The 14,576-nt window shown below is 43.0% G+C and overlaps 1 protein-coding gene across 1 annotated transcript in view; it reads left to right on the forward strand.

Moving 5' to 3' along the window:
- Positions 1-4,098: 4,098 nt before the first annotated feature.
- Positions 4,099-14,576, forward strand: part of LOC112072631 (complement C1q tumor necrosis factor-related protein 1) — a 30,877-nt gene continuing 20,399 nt past the window's right edge. Inside the window, exon 1 of the mRNA XM_024140012.2 lies at positions 4,099-4,320. The gene's annotated coding sequence lies outside the window, so the exon portion shown is untranslated. The remainder of the gene's footprint in view (positions 4,321-14,576) is intronic.

A 14,576-nucleotide genomic window follows, 5' to 3' on the forward strand; every position in this document is an offset into this window, starting at 1 on the left:
CAAGATCAGAAAACAATACCCCTCATGCTGCTACATGTCTAGTCATTATAGCAGAGTCTTAAAGGATGCTGACATATCGAACTCCTTAAACCATGCCTTTCTGCTGACGTGAACATTAAGTTGACGGAGTCACAACAACGTCAAGAGCCGTCTACTGTTTGATGGAAATCCTAACTTCAACTCACTATACTTAGACACACACACACCACATTCTGTAACCAGCTCCTTGTCGTGATGACAAGGCTCAGTGATTTCTGTAATCAAAACTCTCCATTCTAAAGAAGAAATGAATGCTTGACAGATGATTGCTGCCTCATAGGGCTCTGGTTAAAAATAGGGCTCTGCACTATATTGTATATTTGCATTATCTATGCTTAGTCACTTTAATAACTCTACCTACATGTCTATTACCTCAATTACCTTCGACTAACGGTGCCCCCGCCATTGACTCTGCAGTTTAAAAAAAAAGAAAAAGTAAGAAGTAAAAGTAACAAATAATTAAAGAGCAGCGAGTAAAATAACAATAGCGAGACTATATACAGGGGTGGTACCGGTACAAGAGTCAATGTGGAGGCTAATACAGAGACAGTACAGAGTCAATGTGGACTATATACAGGTGGTACCGGTACAGAGTCAATGTGGAGGCTATATACAGGGTTAGTTACGGTACAGAGTCAATGTGGAGGCTATATACAGTGGTACGTTACCAGAGTCAATGTGGAGGCTATATACAGTGGTTACGGTACAGAGTCAATGTGAGGCTATATACAGGTGGTACGGTACAGAGTCAATGTGGAGGCTATAACAGGGTGGTACCGGTACAGAGGTCAATGTGGAGGCTATATACAGGGGTGTACCGTACAGAGTCAATGTGGAGGCTATATACAGGTGTGTACGGTACAGAGTCAATGTGGAGGCTATATACAGGGGTACCGGACAGAGTCAATGTGGAGGCTATATACAGGGGTACCGTACAGAGTCAATGTGGAGGCTATATACAGGTGGTACGGTACAGAGTCAATGTGGAGGACTATATACAGGTTACCGGTACAGAACGTCAATGTGGAGGCTATATACAGGGGTCCGTGTACAGAGTCAATGTGAGCTATATACAGGGTGTACGTACAGAGTCAATGTGGAGGCTATATACAGGTGGTACGGTACAGAGTCAATGTGGAGGCTATATACAGGTGGTACCGTACAGAGTCAATGTGGACTATAACAGGGTACCGGTAGATCAAGTGTACATAACAGGTACGTACAGAGTCAATGTGGAGGCTATATACAGTGGTACGGAACAGAGTCAATGTGGAGGTATATACAGAGGTACTGTAGTACAGAGTCAATGTGGAGGCTTATACAGGTGGTACCGTACAGAGTCAATGTGGAGGCTATATAAGGGGGTACCGGTACAGAGTCAATGTGGAGGCTATATAAGGGGGTACCGTACAGAGTCAATGTGGAGGCTATATACAGTCGGTACGAGAGTCAATGTGGAGGCTATATACAGTGGTACCGGTACAGAGTCAATTGTGGAGGCTATATACAGGTACTCGGTACAGAGTCAATGTGGAGACTATAACAGTGGTACCGGTACAGAGTCAATGTGGAGGCTATATACAGGGGGTACCGGTACAGAGTCATGGAGGCTAAACAGGGAGTACCTGGACAGAGTCAATGTGGAGGCTATATACAGGGTACCGGTACAGAAGTCAATGTGGAGGCTATATACAGGAGGTACCCGGTACAGAGTCAATGTGGAGCTATATTACAGGGGTACCGGTAAGAGTCAATGTGGGGCTATATACATCGGTACCGGTACAGAGCAATAGTGAGGCATATACAGGAGTACCGTTACAGAGTCAATTGTGGAGGCTATATACAGTGGTACGGTACAGAGTCAATGTGGAGGCGTATTAACAGGTACCGGTACAGAGTCAATGTGGAGGCTATATACAGGTACCGGTACAGATCAATGTGGAGGCTATATACAGGTGGTACCGTACAGAGTCAATGTGGGAGGCTATATAACAGGGGTACCGGTACAGAGTCAATGTGGAGGGATATACAGGGGTACCGGTACAGAGTCAATGTGGAGGCTATATACAGGGGTACCGGTACAGAGTCAATGTGGAGGCTATATACAGGGGGTACCGGTACAGAGTCAATGTGAGGCTATATACAGGGGTACCGGTACAGAGTCAATGTGGAGGCTATATACAGGGGGTACCGCGTACAGAGTCAATGTGGAGGCTATATACAGGGGTACCGGTACAGAGTCAATGTGGAGCTATATACAGGGGTACCGTACAGAGTCAATGTGGAGGCTATATACAGTGGTACCGGTACAGAGTCAATGTGGAGGCTATATACAGGTGTACCGTACAGAGTCAATGTGGAGGCTATATACAGGGGGTACCGGACAGAGTCAATGTGGAGGCTATATACAGGGGTACCGGTACAGAGTCAATGTGTAGGGCTATATACAAGGGTACCGGTACAGAGTACATGTGGAGGCTATATACAGGTGTACCGGTACAGAGTCAATGTGGAGCTCATATACAGGGTACCGGTACAGAGTCAATGTGGAGGCTATATACAGGGTACCGGTACAGAGTCAATGTGGAGGAATATACAGGATACCGGTACAGAGTCAATTGGAGGCTATATACAGGGGTACCGGTACAGAGTCAATGTGGAGGCTATATACAGGGGTACCGGTACAGAGTCAATGTGGAGGCTATATACAGGGGTACCGGTACAGAGTCAATGTGGAGCTATATACAGGTGGTACCGGTACAGAGTCAATGGGGGCTATATACAGAGGGTACCGGTACAGAGTCAATGTGGAGGCTATATACAGGTGGTACCGGTACAGAGTCAATGTGGAGCTATATAACAGGGTACCGGTACAGAGTCAATGTGGAGGCTATATACAGGTGGGTACCGGTACAGAGTCAATGTTGGAGGCTATATACAGATTTACCCCTGTATATAGCCTCCACATTGACTCTGTACCGGTACCACCCCTGTATATAGCCTCCACATTGACTCTGTACTGGTACCACCCCTGTATATAGCCTCCACATTGACTCTGTACCGGTACCACCCCTGTATATAGTCTCGCTATTGTTATTTTACTGCTGCTCTTTAATTATTTGTTACTTTTATCTCTTACTTTTTTCTTTTTTTTAAACTGCAGAGTCAATGTGCGGGGGCACCGGTTAGTCRAGGTAATTGAGGTAATATGTACATGTAGGTAGAGTTATTAAAGTGACTAAGCATAGATAATGCAAATATACAATATAGTGCAGAGCCCTATTTTTAACCAGAGCCCTATGAGGCAGCAATCATCTGTCAAGCATTMATTTCTTCTTTAGAATGGAGAGTTTTGATTTACAGAAATCACTGAGCCTTGTCATCACGACAAGGAGCTGGTTACAGAATGTGTGTGTGTGTGTCTAAGGTAAGTGAGTGACTAAGGTAAGTGAGTGAAGTTAGGATTTCCATCAAACAGTAGACGGCTCTTGACGTTGTTGTGACTCCGTCAACTTAATGTTCACGTCAGCAGAAAGGCATGGTTTAAGGAGTTCGATATGTCAGCATCCTTTTAAGACCTCTGCTATAATGACTAGACATGTAGCAGCATGAGGGGTATTGTTTTCTGACATCTTGACTATTCTGGCTTCTTTCCAAGTCGACAAATGTAAATGTCAGTGCTGTTTAATTAAATCCTTCTCACATCACAGTGTTATTATCACCACGATATCCAATCAGACCTTTTGTACCCTCAGGCTCAACTTGGATTACTTAAACATGTACATCATTCAAAACGATTGACCTACAACAGATGATTCTCAACAAAACGTTGGAAGAACAATCTGTTTCATTTGTCCAGACAAACTGTTGAATCCACTTACAGCTACTTCACACCTCTATCAATTCAACTCAATTCAAAGGGCTTTATTGACAAGGGAAACATGTTTATATTGCCAAAGCAAGTGGAATAGATCATAAACAAAAGTGAAATAAACAATCCCCCCCACCCCTCTCCACTTGTTTCAAGGATCCGGTCTTTCCGCAAGCAGCAGGCAGGCAGCAGTGTTCAGTGTTAGTAGGGGAGCGTTGGAGGTGGAGGACTCTCACACACTGACTGGCTGCAGGGATCTGAGGAAGACTAACTGGGATATAACCAGATTAAACTAACGGTGGGATAGACGTGGGCTAGACCAGGCTAAACCAGGCTACAACCAAGTCAAAGAAACAAGCAGGATCTTTTCCATATAGCCTGAGTGTTGTGGCTCTATAACCACAGAAGAGGTGAGTGTTGTCATATTATCTAGAATGCTCATTTTGTTGCGTTGAATCTGAACGTCAGGAATATGGTGCAGATATATATTACRTTGTATTCATACTGAACGAACACATTCGGCTGAGATCCAGTTTCCATTGTTTTTGCCAATTAAATGTGTTAACAAAGCCTGTCAAGACACGCCCACACACACAGCTTCTGTGGAGCCTTGACAAACCATTCCTAGATTTCGTACTCATTTGAATAATACCTAGCATGCGTTGCAAGTGTTTGTTTTCACATGTATGCTCTTATCTGGAGTGACGTACAGTCGGTGCATTCAACTAAAGTAGGAAAACAACAACATATCACAGTCGTATCAACAGCAACAAAGATCATCTGTAACCGTTACTCAGARTGTTACTGTAGTTAGTCATCTGTGGGTTTATTGTGTATGTTGGAGTGTTTTGAAAATCGTTGCTGCCAGTTTTAAAGTGTTTGAAAAAGCTAACAGATGTGGATTTCACTGATGAAGAGGTCAGAAAATTATTATTGTAATATAACCTTCAATTTATTGAAAGTTCCTGGACTTTTGCAACCCTGCTCCCGTGACAATGTAGTCAGAGATGGAAATACYTGGCTCTGTCCCAAATAGCACCCAATTCCCTCTGTAGTGAACTACATTCGACCAGGRCCCGTAGGGAATAGGGTGTGATTTGGGACAGATCCCTTGTCTCTCTGTTAGACACAGAACAATGGAAATGGTATGAACACAATATGACATTATAGTGATWTAATCAGAGAACAGAAGCAGAGTGTTTGAGAGGGATAGGCATTGGAGTGTCCTGAGGAGGCAAAGCAGTGAAATGTGAAATGTTGGACAGGAATTCTTTGGGCATGCCATCACAAAGACTTCAGGCTGCTGCTAAACCTGCTGCTACTGCTCAACTTATGTCTTGCCATGGGAGAGAGAGAATGAGAGGGAGAGAGAGGGAGGAAGGGAGGGAGGGGGAGAGAGAGAGAGGGAGGGAGAGAAGGAGAGAGGGAGGGAGAGAGAGACCAGGGAGAGCCCAGGGAGAGCGCGAGAGACCCTTAAATTGAAAATTGAATTGAAAGAGAGTGAGCGAGGGAGGGAGAGAGGGAAAGACAAGGGGGTGGGCCCAGAGAGAGGGAGAGCCCAGAGAGAGGGAGAGCAGGAGAGAGAGTGTCAGAGAAAGGGAGAGGGAGGGACAGAGGAGAGAGAGAGCGTCCAGAGAGAGGGAGAGCAGGAGAGAGAGAGAGTGTCAGAGAATATGTAAAACAATGTGTTAATGTAATACTTGGACCTTACATAGCAATGTTCTTCTACAGTAGTTCCCAATACTTTTTCTGCCGTCAAAAAGACACTGCACTTGTTCAGTTGTTGTCTGCATATTGTACCAGGTGAGTACAGGTCTGTTTTTAGCCTTCACTATGTCATTAACAGGTYTACGTCCCARATAGTACCCYATTACCTATTTAGTGCACTACTTTTGGCCAGGACCCACAGAGCTCTGATCTAAAGTAGTGTACTATATGGGGAATAGGGTGCCATTTGGGATGCACCCAACGTGTTTTGTTTATTTGGTGATGCTCTGTCACGCTACAGGTGAAGATGCTCCTGGCATTTTATCATCACTGTGTGCGTGTGTGTGTGTGTGTGCGTGCGTGTGTCTGGTACTCTACGTAAGGTCGTCACGTTTCATACCACTACTGATGGACAGCAGGCTACTGAAGCTGCTCCTCAACTAAAACAATGACACACATACAAGATGGGGAATATCCCTGGGGGTCGACTGGTTACGTCCCAAATAGAAACCCTATTCTCTATTTAGTGCACAAGGGCTCTGGTCAAAAGTTGTGCACTATGTAGGGAAATGGGATGTAGCCTCTACCCCTAACCACAGACCTGGGATCAGATTAATCTTTCATCGGGTCAGATTAACAGATAGAAAACATATATGAGTTTGTATCAATGGAGCAACGCAGAACTATTTCTCAGGGAATAGGCATCAGGGGGGAACGGTTAGGGTGGGACCCAATATTTACTGCCCTCTCAGTGTGTGTGTGTGTGGGGTGTGGGGGGGGGGGGTTACACAACATATAAGAGATCATGAGCTACTTGTTGTATTATGAACACTCAGTCAACAAACAGACACACACAGTTGTTGTTGACTTCTGTACCTTACATCTCCTTTTGTCCTGGCAGTCAATATGCGGAAGACAGGCACAGACACACCAAACAACGCAATTATGAAGACATGTAGGTAAGGCAATTAGTCACACATGTGTGCACACACACACACACACACACACACACACACACACACACACACACACACACACAACACACACACACACACACACACACACACACGCACTGGCTTTTTTTTCTGACTTTAGACATTCCACCATAGACAAGATCCAGCAGAATCTTCGCTGCATGAGTACAGTTAGTTTTACTGGCGATGGGTCTGCTGTACTACTAGGTTTCTGTTTGTCTCTCATCAGGAACGGCTCTTTCCACGACATAGACTGACCAGGTGAATCTACGTGGAATCTACAATTCCTTAAATCCACTTCAATCAGTGTAGATGAAGGGGAGGAGACAGGTTAAAGAAGGATTTTTAAGCCTTGAGACAATTTGATTGAATTGCCTTTGAACGTGGTATGGTAGTAGGTGCCAGGCACACCGGTTTGAGTGTGTCAAGAACTGCAACGCTGCTGGGTTTTTCATGCTCAACAGTTTCCGTGTGTATCAAGAATGGTCCACCACCAAAGGCGGCCAGACAAATGTGGGGAGGGGGAGGGGTGCAACTCAATATTAGGAAGGTGTTCTTATAGTTTGTACACTCAGTGTATATGGATCTACACAACAAATGGCCTGGGACATGGACTTATGATAAAACATTTTCTGTGTTCATTATTTTTTTTAAATCAACACTGAAAGTGTGGAGTCTGTGAACCCATATAGACACGGAACAGTGTTAAATTAAAAACTGCTTAGAGTAAAGCCTTATTCAAATATTTCCCGGAGTGCCTTGCTTTTCGAGTAAATTTGTAGATTTACACCCTTGACTGTATATGTGGGCAAATGGAGTGCATCTCAATATTAGGAAGTGTTTCTCTAATGTTTTGTACATTTCACTGTTTGCCGAATAAAGGGTCCAATAACTTCAGCATCCACCGTTGGATATGAAAGATTTATAGGGAGTGGAGAGGTCAAATAACCCGTATCAAAGAGACTGCGGTGACAACACTGGGACTTGCTCCAGTTTCTGAGGCTCTGGATGACACGCACGCACCACACACACACACACACACACACACACACACACACACACCACACACACCACACACACCACACACACACACACACACACACACACACCACACACACACACACACACACACACACACACACACACACACACACACAACACACACACACACACACACACGCAGGACTTTCCCTTGATGGCCCTGATGCAGGGTTCTCAGTATTCTCCTTCAGAAGAGAACCACTGGTGTGTGTGTGTACAGTATGTGTGTGTGTGGGCGTGCTGGTGTGTGTTTTTACATTGCTTCCTGTGCACACACCACACACACACACACACAACACACACACACACACACACACACACACACACACACCACACACACACACACACACAACACACCAACACACACACACATCCCAGTGTGACACACACAACACACACACACACACCACACACACACACACACACACACACACACACCACCACACACACAACACACACACACACACACCACCACAATCCCAGTGGTTGAGCACACACACACACACACACACACAGCATACACACACACCACACACCACACACCACACACACACACCACACACACACATCCCCAGTGGTTAAGAGCCACACACACACAACACACACACAACACACACACACAACACCACACCACCACCACACACAACAACCACCACCCCAAAGATCCCAGTGGTTGAGCCCAAACACAAAGAGTTCCCGGAGATATGGGAAGCAATAACACTGTGAAGGTCAGGACTGTGGTTCGAGATGGACCATTTCTCTCACCGTTCCCTAAACTCACCAGTCCGAGGACTGACGTAATACTGTAGTAATGTGTTGTGTGTGTGTGTGTGTGTGTGTGTGTGTGTGTGTGTGTGTGTGTGTGTGTGTGTGTTGTGTGTGTGTGTGTGTGTTGTGTGTTGTGTGTGTGTGTGTGTGTGTGTGTGTGTGTGTGTGTGTGTGTGTGCCACTGTAGTGTAAACATCTTTGGAGCGGACCTGAAGGGAAGAGAGGGGAGGGTTAGGAGATATCAGACTTGGGATTGTAAACATGATAGGGGCAACTAAAAAACATTTAAAGAATCGTCCTTTGTTCAAAATTACGTCTTATGAGAGAACAGAAAGTTAAATCTTTACTATTTGAACACTGGTTTTGTCAGTTATCTGCTTGAAATATTCAAATGTACATTAATAACTTAATAGGGGGATACAAAGGGTGATAAAGCGCCCTCGGTTTGCTGTAATAGTCACAACCACTGTTTCTAATAAACTTCAATGAGTAAAATGGATCAGAGTATAAAAAACACTTATTACCATCTCAAAAACAAACACTTAGTTACCATCTCCAAAACAAACATTAGTTACCATCTCAAAAACAAACACTTAGTTACATCTCCAAAAACCTTGGTTACATCTCCAAAACAAACACTTAGTTACCATCTCCAAAACAAACACTTAGTTACCATCTCAAAACAAACTAGTTACATCTCTAAAACAAACACTTAGTTACATCTCAAAAAAAAACACTTAGTTACCATCTCCAAAACAAACACTTAGTTACCATCTCCAAAACAACACTTAGTTACCATCTCCAAAAAACAAACACTTAGTTACCACTCAAAACATTAGATCCATCTCCAAAACAAACACTTAGATTATCTCAAATACAAACACTTAGTTACCATCTCCAAAACAAACACTTAGTTACCATCTCTAAAACAAACACTTAGATACCATTCTAAAACAAACACTTAGTTACCATCTCAAAACAAACATTAGTTACAATCTCCAAAAAAACACTTAGTTTACCATCTCCAAAAAACAAACACTTAGTTACCATCTCCAAACACACCATTAATTATCATCTCAAACAAACACTTAGTACCATCTCCAAAACAAACACTTAGTTCCATCTTCCAAAACAAACACTTAGTTACCATCTCCAAAACATCATTAGATACCATCTCCAACAAACACTTAGATCATCTCAAAAAACACTAGTACCATCTCCAAACAACCTTAGTTTACCATCTCAAAACAACACTTAGTACCATTCCAAAACAAACACTTAGATACCATCCTCCAAACAAAACACTTAGTTACCATCTCCAAAACAAACACTTAGTTACCATCTCCAACAAAACACTTAGATACCACTCCAAAAAAACACTTAGTTACCATCTCCAAAACAACACTTAGATACCATCTCCAAAACAAACACTTAGTTACCATCTCTCAAAACAAACACTTAGAATACATCTCCAAAACAACACTTAGTTACCATCTCTTAAAACAACCTCTAGTTACCATCTCCAAAACAAACATTAGATACCATCTCCAAAACAAACACTTAGTATACATCTCTAAAAACAAACATTAGTTACCATCTCAAAAAACATTAGATACCACTCTCAAAACAAACACTTAGTTACCTCTCCAAAACAAAACTTAGATACCATCTCAAAACAACACTTAGTTACCATCTCCAAACAAACACTTAGATACATCTCAAAACCTTAGTTCCATCTTAAAACAAACACTAGTTACCATCTCCAAAACAAACAGTACCATCTCAAAACACTTGTTACCATCTCTAAAACAAACACTTAGTTACATCTCAAAACAAACACCGTTAGATACCATCTCTGTAACATCAACTGGGAAAAACCACTTGGAATAATTCCAGGAATTCTTTTAGCCCATTTTACTGTTGTGGAATTGGGTACCATTTAGGATGGATCCTCTGTCTCCAATCGCTTCCCGTTCTCCTGCGTCTGGATTACAGAGAGGAGAGACCTAATAAAAGAGCAGAGGGTGAAGGGTAGACATGGTCTGGGCTTTTACCCTTGTGTATCCTGTTCACTATATAATGCACTATCGTTGACCACCAGAGCCCTATGGGCCTCGTCAAAAGTAGAGCACCATAAAGGGAAATAGGGTGCCATTTGGGAAAGCAACAAGTTGTATGAAGGAATCAGTGTTAGAGGTTAGAGTTCATAAAGTGAACACATGAGATTAACCAGGGGATTGAGATTCAGCTGTGGCCACAAAGTGTCTTCTTTCAGATGCACCTGGCATCAGGGTTATCATGCTCTCAGATGAGGAGACAAAGTCATGCACGCACAACACGCATTCACAACACACAGATTATCGATCCAACACCACACACACACACACACACCACAGCAACACACACACACACACACACACACACACACACACACCACACACATCACACACACACACACACACCACACACACCCACACACACACACAACACACACACAAGACATAACATAGCTTACTCTGAGTAGGGGTTAGGATGGCAGATAGCTGGGACACATGTTCAATTCACTGGTTTTAGCTATGTTTTTCATCGATTGTAGGCGCTGTAGCCACTGAATTCCTGGTAGTTTTTACCTGAAATATATACCATCAATAAAAATTGACTGCTGACAATATACTGCCACTGCAGCGTGCTTTCGCCAGAGTGTTACTTAGTGAACGGGTCAAGCTAACAATCATCCTTACACAGCTTAGCTAGCATTCATCATGAAAATTGGTGGAACACTGAATTTGACAATGCTGACAACGCAGTGGTGGAAAAGTACCAATTGTCATACTTGAGGTAAATATCCCTCAATAGAAAATGACTAAGTAAACGTGAAGAGTCACCAGTACAATACTACTTGGTAAAATAAGTTTATTTGTTTTAATGTATTAGTATCAAAAGTAATGTATTTGCTAAATTATAACTAAGTAGAAGTATCCATTATTTATTCCTTATATTAAGCAAACAAACAGCACATTTTTCTTGTTTTTAATTTAGAGATAGAAGGGGCACTCCAAAACTCAGACATCATTTACAATGAGATGTGCGTTTAGTGAGTCCACCAGATCAGAGGCAGTAGGGCTGACAGGATAATCTCTTGATAAGTGCATGATTTGACTGCTAAGCGCGTTCAAAGAATGTAACGAATACTTTTTTTGGGGGGTTTTTTGGGGGTTTCCCCAGGGGGAAAAAAAATGGTCATGGAAAAAAGTTAAAACAGTACATTATTTTCTATAGGAATGTACGTGAAGTACAAAGTAAAATGGGTGTCAAAAATATAAATCGTAAAGTACTGTAACATACTCAAAAAGCTATTAGTAATCTTGTAAAAGTATTTTTTACTTAAGTCTTTTACACATGGACACCATACACCAACACTGTATGAAGCTTTACTTTTTAACTGTTAGGTATTCTTTTGGAAGAAAAGCTCCATCTTCTGGGGAAGGCTTCCACTAAATGTTGGAAACTTGCTGCGGGGACTTGCTTATTTCAGCCACAAGAGCGTTAGTTAGGTCAGGCATGATGTTGGGTGATTAGGCTAGCTGCAGTGCTCCAATTCATCCCAAAGGTGTTGATGGGGTTGAGGGTCCGGGCTCTGTGCGGTAAGTCGTTCTTTCATCGATCTGAACATTTCTGTATGGACTCAACTGTAGAGGCCTCAGACTGCATATTTATGCTCGCTTAACATTCTTGTCCACCTCTCACACATGCGGTGACCTACCCTGGTTTATTTATGTCTCTAGGACAATACTCTTCATCGTCATCAATGCGTAGGTTTACACTAATTGTATTCACATCCTACATACTTTGACTGTACATTGCATTGAATCTACTCTGCGTACCAGAAACTTGCTGCTTTTACTTCTGTTCGAACGTACCTAGACGACAGTTCTTATAGCCCTTAGCCTCCTTATCTACTCTTCTGCTCTCCTGGTGATGTGAGGTTAAATCCAGGCCATTCCCAGGGCTTTATTGTTGACTTTGTATTCCGGTAAAATCCTTGGTTTCATGCTGTTACATTGAAGCCTCCTTCCCTAAGTTTGTTTTATTCATGTTTAGCCACTCTGTCCTACCTTGGTATGATTCTGGTTTAGGAAGGCACCAAAACACTGAAATGTCATCCCCAACTAAACCATTTTCTGAAGATAGAACTGCCAAAGGGGCAATCTTGCCGAGTGCAATCTACTGGCCGAGATAAGATGTCTTACTATCAGGTCTGTGCAAACATTTGAGCTTCTACTTTTAAAAATCCACCTTTCCAGAACAAGTCTCTACACTGACTTTGCTATAGATCACTTCTGCCCAGTCTTGTGCCCTGGACACAGTATGTGAAGTTTATCTGCCCCATGCTTCAGAGTTCGTGATGTTAGGTGACTAAACTGGGACATGTTAACAGCAGCCTTCCTACAAGCTAGCTTGATGCCTCAATCTCAACAACATTATCAATGACCTACAGGTAACCAATCGTAAACACGGCACCTCATAGGGTGCATAGGGCTCATCCTAACAACTGCCCAAATACACTCTAATGTTTAACCAGGTTTAGTGATCACTGCTCATTGCTTTTGTCTGTAATGGGTCTGCGGTCTAAACGACCACGCCTTATCATGTCAACTATCCTAAAACAACTTCAGCGGCAGGCTTTCTAATCGACTGGCAGAGGTACCTGGGGATTGTTGAACCTCATTCCGTAGTGAAGATTGCCTGGTTTTCTTTAAAGTGTTCAAATAAGTTGCCCCATTTCAAAAAATGGTTTGAACCAGGAAAGTTATAGCAATGGTTCATCAGACCTGACTGCCTTGAGTCTCTACAAACATCTCTGCGCGTACGGGTATTAGCATCGAATTAGGCTCCCGGATATGCAACGTTTTGGGAAATTAGTAACAATATACACAGGCAGTTGGAAAGCAAAGGCTAGCTTTTTCAAACTGAATTTGCATCTGCGCGCAAACTCAAAAAGTTCTGGGACATGTTAAGTGCCAGTGGCGAAATAAGAGCACTTCCCTTCCAGCTACCTACTGCACTGAGGCTAGGACACTGTCACACGGATAAATCCACATAATTGAGAATTTTAATAAGCATTTTTTCACGGCTGGCCATCTTTCCACCTGGCACCCTAACCTGGTCAACAGTCTGCACCCCAACGCACTGTGCCCAAGCCTCCCCTATTTCTCTTCAGCCAAATCCAGATAGTGATGTTCTTGAAGAGCTGCAAAATCTGGACCTAAGGTCTGGACCTTTCTAAGGTTTTGAAAGCCAAGTTAACAACAGATACGACACTTGAATCGCACCGTCCTTTCCGCTTTGCAATCTGGTTTCCGATGCTGGTATGGGTGCATCCTCAGCCACGCTCAAGGTCCTAAGATATCATAATTGCCATCGTAAGAGACAAATACTGTGCAGCTGTATTACGACCTGGCCAAGGCTTTCGCTTCGTCAATCACTGGCATTCTTATTGGCAGATTCACAGCCTTGGTTTTTCAAATGATGCCTCGCCTGGTTCACCCAACTACTTTCAGATAGAGTTCAAGTGTGTCAAATCGGAGGGCTGCTGTCTGACTTCTGGCAGTCTCTATGGGTGTGCCACAGGGTTAATTCTCGGGCCGACTTTTTCTCTGTTTAATCAATGATGTTCTTGCTGCTGTGATTATTGATCCACCTCTAACGCAGGCGACCATTTCTGTATACTTCTGGCCTTTTTGGACACTGTGTTAACTAACCTCCAACAAGCTTCAATGCCAGACCACTCTTCTTCGTGGTTTCCAACTGCACTTAAATGCAAGTAAAACTAATGCATGCCTTCAACCGATCATGCCGCACCCCGCCGCCGTCCAACTCATATTGGCGGTTCTGATTAGAATATGTGGCATACAAATCTGGTGTGGTTAGACTGGTAACTTCCTTCCAAACTTATTAAGCATCTTCAAGCAAAATTTAATTAGATCGTTTCCTATTTTGGCAACCAAAGCACCCTTTCTCTGCGGGAAACATACCTCGGTAACTGATATTCTGTGCGATTGGTGTTGGTTTTCTTCAACCAATATTTATTAATATGATTAATTATTGCAATTAATTGAGACGGACCCAGTCTTAACTGAGGTTAGGCCTGAAGTATAGCTTTACAGACGTGCCCA

This window comes from Salvelinus sp. IW2-2015, unplaced genomic scaffold (assembly GCF_002910315.2).
Source record: "Salvelinus sp. IW2-2015 unplaced genomic scaffold, ASM291031v2 Un_scaffold1984, whole genome shotgun sequence".
Taxonomy (NCBI): Eukaryota; Metazoa; Chordata; class Actinopteri; order Salmoniformes; family Salmonidae; genus Salvelinus; species Salvelinus sp. IW2-2015.